Genomic DNA, 16,983 nt, shown 5'->3' on the forward strand with positions numbered 1-16,983 from the left:
AACATGGCTATGAGTATGATTATCACAGATGATTAATTATTAATCTATTTTTAATTATCCATTACAATTTTAAATGAGCTATACAAACACAATACCTTAAACAGGAGTAGAAATATACACACAGTATAACTTTAAGTTTGTATCAATAAACTAAAATCTAAACCAATGTAAAACATCTTAAACAAGTTGTTGCTCTTTAGAAGTAAGTTCCTTAATCTACCCTTTCATCCTATTATATCTGTATCATATCCCCTTTTCTTCTTTAGAAAGAGATCTCATTTATAATCAACCCAATTTAAATAAAAATATTTGTTTCTCTCTGTCCCACACCAGAGGGCTCTTCTGATTTGGGACACAAGAATCTCTTAACCTTTTCTTTTAGCAATATGTCTGGGTTTAGAGAAGGAGTGAGCCAATTCCATCTCCAAAGCCAGCTTGATAATTTTGGGAATGTGGGCGTAGTTTCTCTTACTACTTCCTGCTGGAGGGGGGCGCTGTATCTTATGGGGATACAAAGAAAATTTTAGGATTATAGAGTAGTCTATTAGGGTGAACCTCTGAGCCAGTTGCCTTGAAACCATTCTGGATGTCAGATCATCTGGGCCATGGTGTCATCGGAGACCTTTCAGGTGGTCTTGGCTGATCAAACCTGATATATCTTAATCTGGAACAAATCCACAGCCTCTGGATTTCTGTGGAAACAAAAGCAGAGACTCCTTTCCAAAGCAACATATCCTTATATCCAAATTTTGAAGTCAAGGTACCTTTAAAATTTACATATGTGTTTAACTCAACAGCTTTTACGATCAAATCTTTTTCTGTAGTTAAAAATCCCAAAGACAACATAAACCAGATTCTCTGTGTAATATCCATCTTTGTAAGACTGAAACGCTGCTGTGGCTGCTGACTCCACCCACCTCTGCTTCCCAACATGGCGGCGGTACAGTTTACTGCCAGCTCTGGGTCTGGAGCCATGTGTACCATCAACTATCAGAAGCAGTTCTATCAAAGCAGTACATAGCACAGAAACTTTTTTTTTTTTTTTTTAAACTACCAAAGGCTAAATCCACCACGCAGCAGAGTAAAGTGCCGCTTGTAGATTCCTCATTCCCGCCGCAGTACAGGTCAGACGCACACGCCAGGAACCCGCCAGAGTAGCTCAAACTGGCAGGCTGCCGCTAACTTGAGAGAGACAACTAGGAAGCTGTTTTTAGCTCCGTTTAGAATCTTTTTTCTCAGGTTTTAGGTGGAAACTCTTGCCCCACGTTGGGCGCCATTTGTAGTTTGAGTTTCCTGCCTGGCCCAGTCAGGACAAATCTCTCTTACCCACCAGTCCCACAGTCTCTCAGACCCAACCAAGAAAGCACACAGAAATTTACATAGTTTAGAAACTGTATGGCCGTGGCAGGCTTCTTGCTATCTGCTTCTTCTATCTTAAATTAACCCATTTCTGTTAGTCTATACTTTGCCACATGGCTTGTGGCTTACCAGTGTCTTTACATGTTGCTTTTCATGGCGGCGGCTGGCGGTGTTTCTCTCCAGTCTCCTACTTCCCAGAATTCTCTTCTCTCTTATCCCGCCTATACTTCCTGCCTAGCCACTGGCCAAACAGCATTTTATTTGTACAGAGCGATATCCACAGCAAGCCATAGTGGTCTGGGATGCACTTTGTAAGGATATCTTTTATCTGGTTTGGCTAAGTTGTAACTCACAGCCCAGAGTGTGGTCTGTCTTGGTGAGTGTCCCTATGTGTTTGAGAACAAAGTATGTTCCCCTGTTGTCAGATGGACTATTCCGCACTGCTGAGTAAGCCAAGTGGGTTGACTTGCTGTGCAAATCATCTAAATCATACCTATTTTCCACCAGCTCTATCTGTCAATTACTGAAAAAAAAAGTGTGAAAGTCTCCAATTAAGAGGGAAATGGTCTATTTCTTTTGCCTTTTCCAGACTTTACCTCATGCAGTTTGGCAACCTGTCAGACACATACAAATTTAGTACTACCCTATTATATCTTCATGGACAATTGACTCCTTTATTATTTTTATATAAAGCTCCTCTTTTGGTTGGATTATAATCTATATTTTTCCTATTTTTAATGTTATATATTTACTTCTCTCTCTTCTCTCTCTCTCTCTCTCTCTCTCTCTCTCTCTCTCTCTCTCTCTCTGTGTGTGTGTGTGTGTGTGTGTGTGTGTGTGTCTGTCTGTCTGTCTGTCTGTCTGTCTGTGTGCACAATGTGCATAATGAGGTTAGAGGACAATCCAAGGTATTATGAGTCTCAGGGATTGAACTCAGGTCTTCAGGCTTTGCAGCAGTCACTTTTACCTGCTGGGCCATCTCTCCAGCTGGGGTAATCCTTGCATTGAGGTCTGTTTTGTTAGAAATTAATATATCTAACTTCACTTTCTTTTGATGAATGAATTTTACTTTTAGTCTATATTTTGTATTTAACAGATTCTATTATATAGTGCGTTAAACAGTATTTTACATCCACTCTATCTCTACTAGTGAATTCATATTTCATGATCATTGATACAATTCCAGTATCATGATTATCATTGTTTTCCATTTGTTGGACTTGGCATTTGTTTCTTTTTCTTTTTCTTTTTTCAGCTTCTGATGGGTTTACATGGGTCCTTGAGACAGCTCCACTTTCTCTCCTTTGCTCAGAACAATATTTGTTGTTGTTGTTGCTGTTATACAGTGACTTCACTAGAGTTTTCACTGTTCATTTGAAACCAAGGCAACTTCCAGACAACAATGCGCAATGCAGGTAATTTACAGCTTCCCAGTTTCCTAGTCGCTCAGCTCACTCATTGATAAGCTAATATAACTCTATTACTAGGAGGTGCTACTAAGACTGCAGAGTCAGGGCCGGAGTGACAGCTCAGCTGTGAAGGGCACTTGAGGCTCTGGCACTGCACCCACATTAGATGGCTTATAACTCCCTGAAACTCCAGTTCCAGTGGATCTGATAGCCTCTTCTGGTCTCTGTGGGGACCAGTCGTACATGTAGTACAGATATGTACATGGAGGCACACACACACACACACACACACATGCACATAAGAATGAATGTTTACTCCAACCCATCTTTAGCTTTCATCCAATAACTGTAATTACTTTTTAAAGTCCTTACCACCTAATGTGTCTAAGTCTTCTATCCCAATTAATGTGGCAATTTCTTTAATTTTCTATATTTTCTTGTCCTTTCAGATTTGGAGATACAATTTGATATGTAACCTAAGTTCCCTCACAGGTCTAAGAAAAATGGTTTGATTTCAGTGTGGTTAGCTTCTTTGATATGTCTATAGTAGAAGCATTTTACATATGGCAACTCAAACAAGAAGTTTATAATTGGTACTTGAGTGAAATAGCTAGCAAACCCTTGCACTCCTTTTGGGAGGGGTATTTATGTCTTTATTTATCTAAAGTGAATATATAAGATTGGAGAGTTTTTTATAAGTCTTGTTGAAAATTAATTTTATGATACATTTGTATACTACACAATCTTGCAAAATTTTCAGTTATTGTGCCATGCCTCTTCCACTAATAGAGGATGAGACTTCTGGGTCTTTTATATACTCACCAATCATTGGGACACTTAGCCATCTTAATTTTAGGAATCCACTTCCTTGTTTCTTTCTATCCATATCTTTTACATTATATCAGAAGTCAGAAATGTATCATTCAGAATAGGGATAATATTTCCTAATTTGAAAATAACAAGAATTGTATATATCATGGGGGTAGTCAGACAAAAATGGTTACTTCAACAAAGAACAAAACTTGGAAAGTTTGAGGTTCATAATTACAGATGAAGATTCAAGGTGTAGTATGGAAATTAGGACTGGAAATCAAATTGGAATCAGTGCTCATGTGGATGCCAGTGTGGAGGAATGATCACAGTTCTAGGTCATTCTGCACTGTGGAACTCTGCTGGTAGCAATGTGACAGATGACCAGCCCAGAGGCTGTATTAGGTAATACTCACATCTAAATGTGGGCAAATGCCTCCTTCTAGTAACTTAGACAATGAGTTAGATGCCACTGTTGGACTAAATGAAAGACTAATAAAATGAGCAGGTGTTACACATTTTTATTCAAATTGTTGTCCACAAAATAACAATAACGTCCTTCCCACATAACAGGTATTATCAGTTAGCAACTGAAATAAGAAAATAAACATATTTATGAATTATTTCATTATTTTTATATTTAAGTTTATATCTTCTCTAAAAATATATAAAATCTCATTGATTACTACAAAAGGTGAATTCATATTTAAGACGAAAGGAAAAGGCACAAACTGTTGTCTGTTGTGTAATATTTAACCATGTAAAGATGTGTTAGATTTGTTTATGTTGTAGAATATTACTTCAACTGTGTAAAGGTGTGTTACATTTGTTTCTGCTGCATTTGTTTAATGATGTAAGGATGTGTTACATTTGTTTCTGCTGCATTTTGTTAAATTATAAGAGATGTATTGCTGTTTCATCTTGCCTGCCAAAGACAACTGATTGGTCTAATAAAGAGCTGAACATCCAGTAGCGAGGTAGAGAATGGATAGGCAGGGCTGGCAGGCAGAGAAAATAAATAGGAGGAGAAATCTAGGCTGGAAAAGGAAGAAGAAAGAGAAGAGAATGAGGGAGAAAGAGAGGGATACCCCCAGGGCAAGAAGCTAGGCAGCCTCCAGCCAGCCAGACAGGAGAAGCAGTAAAAGTATATATAGAAGGAAAGAAAAGTAAAAAGTCTCGAAGCAAAAGGTAGATAAAGAGAAACAGGTTAATAATGTAAGTTAAAAGAGCTAGCCAAAAGTGAGCCTAAGCTAGGCTAAGCATTTAGAACTAAGAAATCTCTTATAATTTGGGAGGTAGTTGGTGGCTCAAAATAAAAAGTCTGGTACAGTTGTCAAATTATTTATCACATTTAACATTAAGATTATAATGAGTGCTTTATAATTCTTTTCCTATTCTTCTTTTCTTTTGAATTTTTCTTTGAAGGAATAAAAGACAAGCTTTCTTCAGAAGCAAAATATGAGTGACTATAGCCCAGGAGCATAGATTTAGGTCATGCCAAATAAACGTTCTAATGTTGAAGCAGAATCACAGAGTTTTTGTGGTAACAGAACAAAGAAAGTTATAAATCAAAGCATTTAAAATTACGGTGGTAAGAGCATTATTCTAGATATTTTTCCCCCAAGATCATTCTTGGTTATGTATCTACTTCAAGATAGGATAGATGCACACGTGCACACACACACACACACACACACACACACACACACACACACACACACACACACACACACACACACACACACACACACACACACGATGAATGACTGGGATCCAAACACCAGGGAAATGCTGACTGAGGAATAGCCCAGGGATGATTCCAAAGCAGAGTGGCGAAGCGCATAAAAGGCAACAAGGAATCAGCATATTAGGTCTGGATCCAGGAAAGCACATGTGTGGACTATAAGCACAGACTATGAACAGAGGGAAAGGACACAGAATGGGAACTTGAACAAGTACGCTTGACCTTTCACGCCCTTCCAGAGTATTTTCTGACCCGTTAAGGCACAGCTTATGGTTTCCTCTATTACCCTAACAAATATATAAAAGTAATAGATAAAATAAATAAAGTAGATAAGTAGATAAAAAGAGAAAAGTCAATTTTGTGATCTCTATGAACTTATGAAAGAGACTGTTTTGTTTTATACACCTAGGTCTTACCTTCTCCACACAATAGTGAATTCTTCAAGCAGCTTTTGTCTCTTTTGATACAATGCTGACTTTCAGTAACTTTAGTTATTTCTACTTTTATTGAAAACAGTTTTTTTTCCTCTCATAAAATATATCCTGATTATGGATTTTCCTCCTACTTTCTCCCACATCCCCAACTAGATTCTTCCCCTTTCTGTTTCTCAATAGAAAATAAGCAGGATTCTAAGGGGGTAATTATAAAATATAACAAGATAAAACAAAAACTAACACATCTGTGGGAGTATGAAATGCCCTTTGGGTTTGTGACCAAGAGTGGTATAGTTGTGTTTTGAAGTAGATTGGTTCCCATCTTCCTGAGGAACTGCCATACAGCTTTCCATAACTGCTGTACAAGTTTGCATCCCCACCAGCAACTGATGAGAGTGTTCTCCTTACTCCACATCCTTGCCAGATTAGCTGTCATTTGTTTTATTGATTTTAGCTAATCTGACAGGCATGAGATGAAGTTTCAAAGTACTTTTGATTTGCATTTCCCTGGTGACTAAGGATGTTGAACATTTTTGAAGTGTTTCTCAGTCATTTGATTTTTGTCTTTTGAGAATTCACTGCTTAGATCTGCACCCCATATTTAATTGGGCTATTTATTTTCTTGATATCAAGTTTTTAAAAATTCTTCATGTATTTAGGATATTAAGCCTCTATGAGTGTGTAGATTTTTTCCCTTTCCTATTTTGTTGACTGTTGCTTTGTCTGAATGACTGTGTCCTTTGTCATGCAAAAGGTTTTCAAAGTCATGAGGAACCATTTATTGTTGATCTTAGTGCCTATGTTATTGGTTTTCTGTACAAAAAGTCTTTTGAGCTAGTAAGGTCAAGGCTATTCCCTACTTTGTCTTGTACTATGTTAAATACATCTGCTTTTATGTTGAAATCTTAGAGTTGAGTTGAGTTTTCTGAAAGTGATAAATAAGGACCCATTTGCCTTCTACATGCAACCATTCAGCTTGACCAGCACCATTTTTTGAAGATGTTGCTTCCCCCCACAGCCCCCCAGTATGTATTTCAAGCTTCTTTGTCAAAAATCAGGCTTCTATAGGTGTGTGGGTTTATGTCTGGGTTTTCAGTTTCATTCCTTTGATCAACATGTCTGTTTTTATGCCAATATTATGCTGTTTTTATTACTGTAGCTATCTATAGTTCGAAATTGGAATGGCGATACCTCCAGCAGTTCTTTTATTATTCAGGATTGTTTTAGCAGTCCTGGGTTTTTGTCTTTCCATATGTCCTTTTAAGATCTGTGACGAATTGTACCGGAATTCTGATGGAGATTGCACTGAATCGGTAGATTGCTTTTGGAAGGATAGTCATTTTTACTATACTAATCACACTGATCCATGAGTGTGAGAGATCTTTCCAATCTTCTGATATAGTCTTTTATTTACTTTTTCAATGTCTTAAAGTTTTTAACCATACAAGTGATTCGCTTGCTAGGTTAGAGTTTACCCAATATATTTCACATTTTTTGAGGCTATTGTGAAAAGTGTCACTTCACTGATTTCTCTCTCAGTCCATTTGTTACTTGTGTATAGGTAGGCTATTGATATATGTGTATTAATTTTGTATCTTGCTACTTTGCTGAAAGTGTTTATCAGCTGTGGAAGTTTCCTGGTGGATTTTTTAGGGTTATCTATGTATACTATCATATCATCTGCAAATAAAGCTATTTTAATGTATTCCCTCCCTATTTGTATACTCTTGATCTCATTCAGTTATCCTAGTGACCTAGATAAGAATTAAAATACTATATTGAATAGTTATGGAGAGACAACCTTTTCTTGTTCCTGATTTTAGTGAAAATGCTTGAATTCTTCTCCCTTTAGGTTTATGTTGGCTGAGGGCTTGTTGTGAATCACCTCTATTATTTCGAGGTATGACCCTTGTATCCCTAGTCTCTCTAGGGTTTTATTATGTAGGGTATTGGATTTGTCAAATGCCTTTTCTTCATTGAATGAGATGATCATGTGGGGTTTGTCTTTTAGTTTGTTTATTTGGTAGATTAGACTTATCAATTTATGTATGTTGAACTGTCCTTGTATCTCTGGGATAAAGTCTACTTGATTATGGTAGATAATATTTTTGATGTGTCCTTAGATTCAGTTTATAACTATTTCACTGAGAATTTTTGCTTCCATGTTTATAAAGTAAAATGGTCTGTAATTCTCTTTCTTTGTTGTGTCTGTATGTGGTTTTGGTACCAGGGTATCTGTGGCCCCATTAAAAGAAATGAGCAATGTTCTTTGTGTTTCTATTTTTGTGGAATAATTCTAAGAATATTGGCATTAATTCTGCTATTAATTTTTTTACATAATTCTGTACTAAAACCATCTTGCCTTGGGCTTATTATTTTTCTGCTTTTCTTTAATATGGGGGGAGGGAGGGTCGGACAGACTACCGCACCCAGGCATCCCGCAAAGTAGGCAGGTCGCCTTAGGGGGCAATCTTTACCAGCTCAAAATTTCTTCTCACATTAGCAGTGAGGACTCAGGCGTCACCCCAAATCATTATTTTCCTTACTCTTAAGTTTAAGGCATTGGGCTTATTTTTATTGGGAGAATTTAATGACTGCTTCTATTTCTATAAGGGTTATATGTCATTAACTTATCTGTTCTCGACTTAACTTTGGTATGTTATATATATTGAGGAAATTAGCCATTTCTTTTAGATTTTCCAGTTGGGTTGAGTATAGGTTTTTAGGTATATCTTTATGATCCTCTAAAATTTCCTCAGTGTCTGTTGTTATGACCACCTTTTCATCTCCAATTCTCTTAATTTGGATCTTCTCTCCATGCTTTTTATTCAGTTTTGTTAAGCGTTTGTTGCTCTTACTAATTTTCTCAAAGAACCAACTATTTGTTTCATTAACTCTTTTTATTTTTTACCTGTGTTTTCTTCTATTTTATTAATCTCATCTTGGAGTTTAATTATATCTTGCAGTCTACTCCTTTTCAGTGTGGTTTCTTCTTTTTTCCCCCTCGAGCTTTCATGCATGCTGTTAAGTATGAGATCTCTCCAGTATTTTTATGGAGGCACTTGGTGCTGTGAACTTGACTCTTAGAACTGCCATCATTCTATCCCATAAGTTTGGGTGTGTTGTGGTTTTATTTTCATTTATTTCTAGAACATCCTTTATTTTTTCTTAATTTCTGTCTTGATCCGTTTTTCACTCTGTAGTGAGTTGTTCAGTTTCCATGAGTTTGTAGGCTTTCTGTTTCTGTTGCTGTTGACATCCAGGTTTAATCCATGGTTGTCATTTCAGATGCATATTGTTGCTTCATTGTTTTTATATATGTTTAGACTTGTTTTGTGCCCGAGTACATGGTAAATTTTGAAGAAAGTTCCATGAGGTGCTAAAAGAAGGTATTTTCTTTTGTGTTTGAGTGAAATGTTCTATAAATATCTGTCAGGTCCATTTGGATTATGATATTAAGTTTAGTTCCTGCATTTCTGTGTTTAGTTTTTGTCTGGATGACCTGTCTATTGGCAAGATTAGGGTATTGAAATCACCCACCTGCAGTGTTTGAAAGTCAATATGTTATTTAAGCTGCAGTAGTATTTCTCTCGTTGACTTGGGTGGCCTTGGATTTAGTGCATAGACATTTAGAATTGCAATATCTTCTTTGTAGATTTTCCTTTTCTTGAGTATTTAGCGTCCTTTCTTATCTCTTCTGATTAGCTCTAGTTTGAAGTCTATTTTGTCAGATAGGAAAGTAGCTATACTAGCTTGCTTCCTGGGTCCATTTGCTTAGAATATATTTGTACATTCTTTTACCCTGTTGTGATGTCTATCTTCAATATAAAGATGTGTTTGTTGGATGCAGAAGGAAGATGGATTCTGATTTCATATCCCTTCAGTTAGTCTGTGTCTTCTTGTGGGAAATTGAGACCACTGAGTGTTGAGAGTTATCAGTGATCAGTGTTTATTGATTCCAGTTATTTACCTGTGATGGTGTGAATATTTTTCACCATCTTTTGATTTGCTGGTCTGAAATTATTTATTTATTGTTTTTTTTCTTGGGCATAGTTAAACTTTTTAGGTTGAAGTTTTCCTTCTAGTGACTTCTGTAGAGCTGGATTTGTAAATATAAACTGTCTAAATTTCATTTTATCATGGAATATTTTTCTTTCTACATCTATAGTGATTCAAAGTTTTGCTAGGTATAGTAGTCTGGGCTGCTATATGTGGCATCTCAGCATTTGTAAAGCATCTGTTCAGGCCCTTCTGGCTTTTAGAATTTTTGTTGAATAGCTGGTTGTTATTCTAATAGATCAGTCTTTCTAAGTCATTTTTCCTTTCCTTTCGTAGTCTTTTATTTTGTACAGTTAGTGTTTTAATTATTATGTGACCTGGAGAATTTATTTTCTGATCTAATCTATTTAGAGTTCTTTATGTTTCTTGTACCTTGATAGATACCTCCCTCTTTAGATTAAGAAATCTTTTCTATGATTTTGTTAAAATATTTTCAGTGTTCTTGACCTGTGTTTCCTTCACCTTCCCCTATTCCTATTATTTGTAGATTTTGTCTTTTCATCCTTCCCCAGATTGCCTGGATGCTTTTCAGAGTCATCATTTTCTTTGGCTGAGGGATCTGTTTCTTCCATCTTATCTTTAGTGGTGAGGTTATCTCTTCCATTTCTTGTAGTCTCTTGTTGAGGCTTACCTCTGAGGTTCCTCTTCAAGTTTCTATTTTTTTTTCCTGATAGACAGCCATGATATTTACTAATTACAGATTCATTAAAATATTTGTTGTATGTTTACTATGTGCAACACACTATGTTCAAATCAGGGACTAAAATGAATCCTCTAGCTCTAATCTAGAGGGAGAAATATATAAGGAAAATTAAATGTCTATAGCAAATAATACTTTAGATCAAAACTCAGAGTGGTGGCGGCAGCATTGGGAAAGTGGACCTGAAGTAAGAACCTGAAGTAAACAAAGGAAAAAAGCCTGGGGACTTCTCAAGATCATGCCAGGCAAAAACAATGCAGGTGTGCTGCTTGCAATCCTGATGCATTTGAAGATGGCAAATAGACATCTGTCCAAAATGATAAATCATAAAAGAGTTGAACATTTTAGTAAAAGTAACAAATACATGTTCATGTATAGTGAGTGCATGAAGTAAACTATGCATAGAAAACCCTAACAAGGAACAAATGTCTAAATGGAGATTAAGAATGATTTAAAACACATTCGTATGTAAGTGTAGGTATGTGTTCTTCCAGGTGCAGGTGTACATGTGTGTGGATGAGTGATGAGTGTGAAGAACAGGGGACAATTAGGTCTTTGGTATCATTCTTCAGGAGACATTCATCCTCCCCATGCCCATCCACTTTTTTTTGAGACAGTGCTGTTTTTTTACTTGCCTAGAACTCAAGTAGACTAGACTGGCAGGCTATCAATCCTCTTGCTTTATATCCTCAGCTGAGGGACTGAAAGGCCAGCTTCCTCACCCAGCTGTTTTTTTATAGCTCTTAAACATCTGATCTCTCTCTTCAGCCCCAATCATTTTTCTTTAAATTTCACCTTTTTTGTAATTTGTAATTTCAGTATTCTTCACCAATCATTATTTCTTTTTACACTAGAGCGTATATTTTAGAATTCATTGAACAGGCATGGGTTGAGTAGCTGGAAGAACTGTATTACCATAAAATATAAAATTAAAGTATGTATTTGATATTAAACAGCAAATTTTCCATGTGTAATTGTACCAATGTCTCAGTATAATTAAAAAAAAATCTCAGTATAATTAAGCAGTATCTCATCTGTGTGCTGTGGGATGGTATTTCTGTATGCTGTGAAATATGTTACTACTATTGGTTAACAAACAAGTTGCTTTGGCCTATGTCAAGACAGGAGACAGGTGGGAAACCCAAGAGAGATACAGGGAGAGAGCAGAGTCAAAGGAGATGCTGCAAGCGCTGTCTGAGAAGCAAGATGTAATGGAACTCAGGTAAAGCCATAAGACATGTAACAATACATAGATTCATAGAAATTGGTTAACTAGAGATGAATGGGCTAGTCTGTAATAAGCCTAGGCCATAGGCCAAATAGCTTGTAATTAAAATAAGCCTCTGTGTATTTATTTGGGACCAAATAGCTACAGGACACAGGAAAACTTCCATCTACATCTGTGCACATTTTCATACTTTTCCTTGAGTTGCACAGACATATATATAACCTGAACTGTGGTGAAAACCTCAGTCTCATATATAAGTTCATTTATAACTTCACAGCAACTCCGGATTCTAGGTTGTCTTCACATCCCTTATTAATTGAGTGAAATATTGAAAAGGGCAGAGTTTAACACTTAGCAGATGGGACTCTTCAGTCCCTGAAATGGGATTAGAGTCTCTTCTCTGCCAGAGAGTGACAGAGGGATATCTGTCATGCACCTCCAGGGCAGAGGATACATGCACAGCAATCATACCGGGACAAGTGTATGTAAAGACAACCCTCCAGTTCTCCCAACTATGTCAGTCAGTGACACAAAGCTTCAAACTAGGATTTGTTCCTGATCCTTTCCCTCAGTGTGGCTCCCAGTTCTTGGGAGAAACATTGACCTGTGGGTTGTCAGATGACACACTGGCATTCTCATTAGGCTGGTATGCATCTACATGGGCTAACAGGATTGTAAGTGTTTAAATTTGGTTTCTTTCTCCTCATCACACTCTATTTCAGGAACACTAATGAGAATATATTCAGTAAAGAAAAATGTGTGTGGTCAGAATTTTCTCTGTATTGGACACCTTCAGGAAGACAGATGGGACATGCCAGTATGTTTGGCATATAGAAAAGGGGGACCTGCAAATCACATCTACTTCAAGTTCCATGAAACTTAGTTTCTCCCTTGCATCTGACATGCCCAAGCCTCTTTACATTGTCAATCGTTGGGTCATGGGAGGAACATCCATTCACTGTCTGTTAGCCAATCGCTCTAGTAATTTTGTTCATTGCTTTCTTTCTGTCTTCCCTTGGACAAGTGAATAGTTAGTATTCAACTCCCAATGCCAAATCTCTGTGCTTCTATATTCCCAACCAAACTGTCATGGTCAAGTTCCTTATTTCTCTTGCCTGCATTAATCTGAAGTGCTCTTAAGTGGTCCTCTGAAGGGCATTTTAGTCTCCCATCAACAGTGTATGAGCCAAAGTGATCTTTCTAAATTAAATATATATATATATATATATATATAAATATATAAAATACTCTTAAGGCCCCCATTATTTTTAGGTGAAATCTAGAGCCCAAGAAATCATCTATATTCCACATCATCTTCCATTGTCTAGATCGTTCAGCACCTATACCTTAGGGGCAACAAACACATCCTGCTGATTTATGTGCAATCTTCTCACTGTAATTACAATCATTCCTTAGGGCTAAAACTCTGCATCAGTTCTGAGCCAAGAAATCTCTTTTTGCCACCACAGACCAGGTTGGATGTTTTTCCTGAATGTTCCTAACCACATAGTTCTGAGAATCATTATGATACTGATCTTACCATATTCTAGATGCCTATTTTAATTATGTGTATTTTCTAGTCTATTGTACTCTTTAGGAAGATGTTAGTGAGCCTATTCATAAGAATTAGCAGACAGCTTATTACAAAGACCTATTTCTGAGCTTCATTTTGAGCTTAATGAAGCAAAACTGGCTGAAAGCTAAATAAAATTCACCTTGACAAACAATATAAGTTATTCTAAAGTCTGCTTGAATTTAAAATAATTAGCTAATGGTGGCTGGCTTCCAATAAAGAAATAAAAACTTATTTATAACCAAGTAAGTGATATACTTTATTAGAAATAATTTTTATGAGATTGTCATCCTCTATAGTTGACTTGCATCATCCAGAACTATATAGGAAACAGAAGCATGGAGATATATGTATGAATGGAGATTGAACCAGTATTCAATACTGGTTGCGAGTATTCAAACAAGGATTAAGGCAGTTTGGTATTTCAATATATTAGATGGAGCCAAATCACTGATAATGATAATAATGAATGATGTCTTTTCATAAATAAGAACATGTTATTATAGTAGAGAAAGTATAAAATGCAGGATATATAAAAATAAGTAGATAAAGGTGGTCTTGAAAATGTATATTTTAAAATATTAAAGTCAGTATAACTTAAATCACAAAGTTGAACACTAACTTGATAAAATTTTTACTGTGAATTATTTTGTCAACCATGGAAAGAACTCCATTATCATGAGAGTTATTGGTCCAAGGGTTTTAAAGAATTTTTTTAAAGCATGCATGAATATGGGAAGGTTTCAATAATGTACATAGCATGTGATCTAATAATTTAAACTTGGAGGATTTAAGAAATATTTCAAGATGTATAGACTTCAGATACAGACTTGTTCATTACCAAGTTATTTCCTAAAAGAAAATATAAAGTAGCCCAAAGCACACAAATGGGAGATTTTTTAAATGAAATCTAATACAATCAGGTATTATCTACAGTGCCCTTCTATCAAAAGTTGTTTCAGGTGAAATAAAAGTTATAGTGCAAACCTGGGTGATGAAATAAAGCCTTGTTCCACTTGCCTTCCATCTTTCTGAGCCATGGTGCAAGTGTAGAAGTGTAGACAATCTACTGTGTAGAGTTGCTACTGTAAAACAACTGACTGAGGAGAAAGAACCTTGAGGAACATGTGCTCAGTATTAAACTGAAGCAATAAGAAATTTATAATCTTGAAAAACTATTCACCATAATAAATGAAAGGCCAAGTTTTGGAAGAAATTCACATGAGAATGCCTGTTTTCTTTTTTATATGTCTGCCTCTGTATCTTTTTTCTCTCTCCCTCTATTCTCAAACCCCCCTCCTCTTTCTTTCTCATATTTGTCAATATTTTAGCAGTAGTTGGATTTATATTATATATTTCCTTTATCTTTTGTGATTTGATTTTCTACGTGATGCAATAAATATATATTGCTTTAGTAAGTACAAAATACAAAGAAAGCAAATACTCTTGTGTATCTTCAGTGAACTCTCACTGTACACATGCAGACTTAGTGTTTCTCAGAAATGGGGATTTGAGGATATGAAAGAGGGGGGAGGATGAACATTGGCTGCAAGAGTACAACTCTGAAAGGAGTCTTATGCTTTCAAAGGCAGTGTGTAGCACCTTAAGGTGACACAACAGACCTTTTGAATTCCCTGTGCCTTTAGACCACTCCAGAGTTCAAGGTTATTGATGGCCTTCTTATGCCATTTTCAGATATCTTTATAATTCATACCTTACAAGCTAGCTTTCAGCTTGGTTCATGGCCATGGTCCATAGCTCACTTAAGTTCTCTAGATGTATTGTAACTCACTGGTGAAATGGAGATGATAAAAGTAGCTATCACTTAAATTGACTTTGAGTACAAGATCTGCTACATAGTAAACATTGTGCCCAGCATGTTAGTTATTAAAGTGTTTCTCATTCCAGTCACAGGGAGGAAACACTTGTTTGTTCTTCCCGTATGTGAGAGGACACTGCTTCCTATATATGATATGAGACAGAGAAGTTAGAAATAGCTGCATCTATTTGGGAGGAAACAACAGTGACCTAGCAATCATTCTTTAAAATGACATCACCTGCTGAGCAGAAGGAGTCACTGGCTTGTACTGGTGATGTCATATACTAAGGTTATCTTAATTGATCAAACCTGATAGAATTTCTACAGTTCAATGTTACAGTTTTAAAGTGCAATTTCTACATATTTTTTTATCTGATGCAATGTTAAATGTTAAGAATTATATAATGAAAGTTGCCTTGGAAAGACACACCTTCCACATTAGGAGTAAAATAAATTATGAGTAGAAGAAATTATACTAGTTCATGGATCCACACACTATATTTCACTAATGCCCAAAACAATAGTAGACATATGACTATACTCAAGTACTGAGTAGCAGAAAGGTTATTTAGTCATAGTATAGTTCAAAGATTCATTTCAGAAGAGGTAGCAGCTATGTTGAATATTAAATATTGAGGAGATGTTTGCAGGGAACAATGGAAAAGGGCAGACAGTTTCACATACTAGAGTAAAGCAGGACCTGCATGGCTGTATACATAAGCCTGGAGCATTTGGAAAAGTATGGATGAGAAAAACTAAATGATACAGTAGGATGGTATCAGAAAACGAGATTAGAGATGTGGGAGAATTTGATGGGTGGGTCTCAGATTTCATGAAAGGTTTAATTTCACTATACTATTCAACTACACATTTTAAAGTGTGGGAGTGATGAGGCCAGTTTGCAGTTTAACTAACTTGTTTGTCAAATATGAAGGATGGGTTTGTAGTTCATTTGAAAGACATCTATTCTTCATATTATATATATGTAAAACCTCCTTCAGCATGAGACATTGGTCAGATGAAGTAGCTTGTCTGGGCTTCAGTGAATTGTCCTCAAAAAGGAAGCTATTGGATGGATCCTGTCTCAGAAAGTAAAAGGGAAACTTTTACGGGTCAAAATATGTAAAAGTGCTCAGAATAATATCTGTGGTAGAGCATGCCTCAACGATTGAGCCCAGGAAAACTATACCCAATGTTAAAGAAAAATAAAAGAAAAACAAGAAAAAAAAATGAGGTTCACAATGGACTATCTTCTGGGTAAGAAATATTCAGATGGTGATTTTAAATGTTTTATTGGCGTATATTAGTTATATAACATTCTGGGTTTTGTTGTGACATTTGATAGTATGTGCCATTCCTTAGCATGAATAATATTACACATTCTGTGAATCTGTTTTCTTGCCAAATGTATGAACTTTATGTTTGGCAAGAATGTGTTCAAAAAGTTCTCCAAACTCCCCAAGGGAAAATACAGAGAGTTTTTAATCACAACATGACATTCACATTCACTCACCTTGGTGTGCCAAAGCCTAGGGACACCTTTACAGAAACATCAGGCTCTTATTCGCTCAACACCCTGGTTGTCACCAGGTGGATGAGGAAGCACATCTCAGGCTACAGAAACAAAGGAAAGAGAAAGTGAACCTGTGTGCATCCCCTCTCATTGGCACTCTTTCTGTCCTCCTTGTAAGGATGCTTTAAGAGGGGTTCGAGGAGGGAGGGTTTGAGAGGTAGAAACGGAGAGAAAGGGAGGAGAAGAGAGAGAGAGAAGAAGAAGAACAAACTTTTACATCTTATGTATGCTGGAATCAATGTGCCTGAAATAAAGGAGGGTTATTTTAAATCATG

At 36.4% G+C, this 16,983-nt stretch overlaps 1 non-coding gene across 1 annotated transcript; it reads right to left on the minus strand.

Moving 5' to 3' along the window:
- Positions 1-8,168: 8,168 nt before the first annotated feature.
- Positions 8,169-8,319, minus strand: LOC118573525. The gene has a single exon (XR_004943636.1). It is a non-coding gene; the product is annotated as a U12 minor spliceosomal RNA (small nuclear RNA).
- Between the last annotated feature and the right edge of the window lie 8,664 nt (positions 8,320-16,983).

The sequence above is a fragment of the Onychomys torridus genome, chromosome 23 (assembly GCF_903995425.1).
Source record: "Onychomys torridus chromosome 23, mOncTor1.1, whole genome shotgun sequence".
In the NCBI taxonomy this organism is placed as follows: domain Eukaryota; kingdom Metazoa; phylum Chordata; class Mammalia; order Rodentia; family Cricetidae; genus Onychomys; species Onychomys torridus.